This window comes from Cebus imitator, unplaced genomic scaffold (genome assembly GCF_001604975.1).
Source record: "Cebus imitator isolate Cc_AM_T3 unplaced genomic scaffold, Cebus_imitator-1.0 Scaffold42, whole genome shotgun sequence".
In the NCBI taxonomy this organism is placed as follows: Eukaryota; Metazoa; Chordata; class Mammalia; order Primates; family Cebidae; genus Cebus; species Cebus imitator.
In genome coordinates, this window is record NW_016107357.1 from 5,424,526 (window position 1) to 5,429,650 (window position 5,125).

Genomic DNA, 5,125 nt, shown 5'->3' on the forward strand with positions numbered 1-5,125 from the left:
AAAAAAAAATTATGTGATATAAAAATGGGCAAAAAACCTGAATAGACATTCTCAAATGAAGACATAAATGGCCAACAGGTATATGAAAAAAAAATGCTCTACATTACTAATCACAGAGAAATGCAAATCAAAACCACAATGAGATATCACTTCACCCCAATTAGAACGGCTAATTTCAAAAAGACAAAAAAGTAACAAACGCTGGTGAGAATTGGAGTAAGGAACACTTTTATACACTATTTGCAGGAATGTAAATTAATATAGCCATTATGGAAAACAGTATGGTGGTTTTTCAAAAAGTTATAAATAGATCTACCATATGATTCAGCAATCCCACTACTTGGTATATTCCAAAGAGAATGAAATCAGTATGTTGAAGAGTTATCTGTAGTACCATGTATATTGCTGCACTATTCATAATAACCAAGACATGGAATCAACAAAATGCCCGTCAATGGGTGTGAGATTTTTTAAATGTGGTATACATACAAATGGAATGGTATTCAGCCATAAAAAGAAGGATGAAATCCTGTCATTTGTGACAACTTGAATGAGACTGGAGGACATTATGTCAAAAGAAATAAGCCAACCACAGAAAGACAAATACTACATGACCTCAGTCATACGTGGAATCTAAGTAAATTGATCTCACAGAAGCTGAGAATAGGATATTGGTTATCAGAGACTGGGGAGAACAGTGAGAAGAGGGAGAGGGGAGAGGATAATCAAGGGATACAATGTCACAGTTATGTAAGAGGAATACACTCTGGTACGCTATTGCATAATAGAATGAGTATAGCTAGCAATAATGAATTGTCCATTTCAAACAGTTAGAAAAGAGGATTTTGAACATTCTCACAACAACAACAAAAAAGTTTAAGGTGATAGGTATGTTAATTATCATTATTTGATCATTACACCATATATACATGTATCAAAACATTACATTGTACCCCATAGATATAAACAATTATGTGTCGATGTAAATATTTTTTAAAAGATGATAGAGCTTCAACTAGTTTTCTCACTCAGAACATATGTCTTTGAAGCATATGTATAGCTGCTCTGAAACCACCACGCTGCAGAGACCATATGAAGGTAAAGAGAGAGTCAGAGGAGCCCTAGTTGTTTAAGCCCCCAGAAATTTGAAGTTCCTTGGTCCCAGTGCCAAACATGTGAATGAAGAAGCCTTCAAGATGATTCCAGCATTATCCCTGTCTCATGGCAGCCTGGTGAGATATTCTGAGTGGGAACCATTTAACTGAACCCTATCACCAAAATCATGAGAGATAACAATGATAAATGATTGCTGTTGTTTCACATTCAAAAATAAGAAAATTACAAAATTCTGTGCATCAAAAGATACTATCAGCAGAGTAAAAAGGCAACCCACAGAATGGGAGAAAATATTTGCAAATAATGTATCTGGATAGTAGGGTCCAGGATATATAGAGAATGCCTAAATACAAAAAAAAAAAATGGACAAAGGGCTTAAATAGACATTTCTCCAAAGAAGATATATAAATAGCCAATAAGCAAAGAAAAAATGCTCAATGGTTTCCGTGTCCTCACCCAAATCTCATGTTGAATTGTAATGCCCAGTATTAGGAGAGGAACCTGGTGAGAGGTGATTGAATCATGGGGGTGGACTTCCCTCTTGCTATACTCATGATAGTGGATGAGTTAACACAAGATCTGCTTGTTAGAAAGTGTGTAGTGTAGCATTTCCCCTTTCATTCTCTCTCTCTCTCTGCTGCCACATGAACATGTTTGTGCTTCCCCTTTACCATTTTTGCCAGGATTTTAAGTTTCCTGAGGCTTCCTCAGCCATGCCTCTGAACAGCTTGTGGAACTGTGAGTCCATTAAACCTCTTTTGTTTATAAATTACCCAGTCTCAGGTAGTTCTTTATAGCAGTGTGAGAACAAACTAATATACTCAACATCACTCATCATTAGGAAAATTCAAATCAAAACTACAATGAGAAACTGCATCATACCAATTAGGAGAGCTACTAGAAAAAAAAAATTACAAGTGTTGATGAGGATATGGAGTAATTGGAACCCCCGTGAACTGGTGGTGGAAATGTAAAATGGTACATCCATTTATTAGTCTGTTCCCACACTGCTATAAACATACTACCTGAGACTGGGTACTTTATAAAAGAAAAAAGTTTAATTGACTCATAGTTCTACCTGGTGAGAGGAGGCCTCAGCAAACTTACAATCATGGTAGAAGGCTAAGGGGAAGCAGGCCTCTTCTTTACAAGGCAGTAGGGGGGAGAGAGAGAGAGAGAGAGAGAGAGAGAGTGAAGGGACAACTGCTAAACACTCTAAAAACTAACAGCTCTCAAAAGAATTCCCTCACTATCCGAGAACAGCCTGGGGGAAACAGTCCCAATGATCCAATCACCTCCCACCAAGGTCCTACCTCAACACATGGAGATCACAATTCGAGATGAGATTTTGGCGGGGACACAGAGCCAAACCATATCAAGCCACTACAGAAAACAGTATGGTAGTTCCTCAAGAAACTTAAAATAGAATTACCATATGATTCAGCAATTCCACTTCTAGGTATATATCCTAAAGAATCTAAAGCTGGTTCTTTAAAAGATATTGGTACATCTGTATTTGTAACAGTATTATTTGCAATATATATGCTATTCACCTTTTGGCTAAAAGGTGAAAGGCCACTTAAGTGACCATTGATGATGAGCAGATTAAGCAAACTATGGCATATATACATACACAATAGAATATTGTTCAGCCTACAAAAGGAAGAAAATCCTGACATATTCTACAATACGGATAAACTTTGGGAATATCATGCTAAGTGAAATAAGCCAGTCACAAAAAGACAAATACTGTGTGATTCCACTTATATAAGATACTTAGAGTTATCAAAATCATAGAAAGAAAGTAGAATGGTGATTACATGGTCAGAAGGAGGAGTAAATGGGAAGTTATTTAATGAGTATAAAATTTCAGTTCAGCAAGATGAAAAAATTCTGGAGTTGGAAGGTGATGATGGTTGTGAAATATTATGAATGTATTTGACACCACTGAATTAAACACTTCAAAATGGTTAAGGTGGCAAATTTTATGTTGTGTGTATTTTACCCCAATTTTTAAAAATGAGAAAAAAAGATATTACAGTGAGTAAAATCCCAGGTCCTACTGAAGTTGTTTCCATTCTGTATGTCATTGAAATAGGCATCAAAGTCACTCCAAGATGAAATGAACATAGCCACTATACAAGGTCAATCTCTTCCTTTTTAAGCTTTGACTCAGAGAGACCCCTTGCTATTACTGCTGTCAACTTCATATTCTCACTCTCACCCTCTTGACAGCATCATCATTCAACTGTCTCAGGTCATATCAGGTAAGGCTAAAGCAATCAGAGCAGACAGATTTCTATTCAGGGCTGTTTGGAACTGTCTTGTTACCTGAAAGATTCTCCTAATTCATATAACAACTGGTGATCTCCTTACTCATCATCATCAGAACTTTTTTTTCTCTCTGTCTCTCCAATCCTCTCCCCACCCGACTTAGCATTAGTGATGATTTGCACTCAGTCATACCTATTCTTTTCTTTAAGAGTACAAAATAGGGGCAGCCTTGGTCCTTGAGTATACAGTCTAGGGAAAAGATATATATTAAACAATTAATTTTGTAGATAACCATATAATTACTATTCTGATAAAATCTACAAAAGAGGATTACTGAGTCCTATGAGATCTATAACTACGGAACTTTCTATCCTTATTTTCTTCCTGAGATTCAGAGGATGCTTACCTGAGGAAGGGGCATTTAAATTAGAACCTAGAAGATGAAAACCAGGGGGAATGCAGTGTCATGAGCAAAGGGGGTGATGGTGGAAAATGAGTCCAGGGAGAGGCAAGTCCAGACTATCCTGCTGTTGGTTGTTATCTCTCAGAGTTAGATTCTCTTGCATACTGAATATCAGGAGTTTAGAGCTGTTACAGTACGAATGATTTTCATTTGAAAATTATATAATGAAACATATAGGACAGAGAACAATATGAAAGATTCCCAGGATGTTTCAAACTTCTTCAAAAGTGCTTTAATCTTCTATCCTATATAAGTTTGGGGCATTTTATCCAGTACAGGTGAGGACATTTTACCTGTCAACCAAGGCAAGGTCTAACACTACTTGAAAGACTCAAAGCCCCATAAACCAAAGCCAGAATAGGTAATACGCGCATTCAGGCAACAATAAAATAAGAAAGTAAGTCCCCACTTGGAGTGTTCGCTTATTGCTTGCTGACTTGTTCAAAATGTAATCAGTTTATCTTTACAGACATTTCTGTTAAATAATAGGAGGCTTCAGGTTAGATTCATTCATTATATTCCTCAAAGTTAATATCAGACTAGAAAACTTAAAGGAGAAAACTTCTGCTGTGAGAAATCCAAATGAAACACCAAAAAGGAAAATTTTCTGAATATTACTACCTTGATTAGAAACTGTTAAAAATACAAAATGTTAGAAAAGAAGAAAAAATGATCAGTCCAATGGGCATAACAGTAACTTTGGAACCAAAAAGAAGCTGACAACCATACGAAATCATCAAGTATACAATGCTCGCCTGCAGGTACCCTCAGAGTTGCTCCTATGAGACCAAAGCCACTGGTTGACCCATGCTTCACCCCTATGGTTCCTATGGCACAATCCCTCTACTTATCTTTTTGAAATCAGAACATTCTTACCCAGATGAAGAAAGGGTGTGGCAGCAAAACTGTGTGGCCCAGAGCTGGCTATAGTGGTTCAAGTCTGTAATTCCAGTGACTCAGGAGGCTAAGGCAGGAGAATTGTTTGTGGCCAGCAGTTCAAGACAAGCCTAGGCAACATAGTAAGACCTCCACCAGTTAAAAAAAAATTAATTAGCTAGGCAAGGTGGCATATGCCTGTAGTCCTTGGCATTAGGGACTGAGGTGGGAAGAGCTCATGAGCCCAGCAGTTTGAGATTACGGTGACCTATGACTATGCCACTGCACTGCAGCCTAGGAAATAGTAAGATCCTGTCTCTAAAAATAAAATTAAATAATAAAATTAAAAAGTTGTAGAGATTGCTGGTAAGATGGCCAAATAGGAACAGCTCCGGT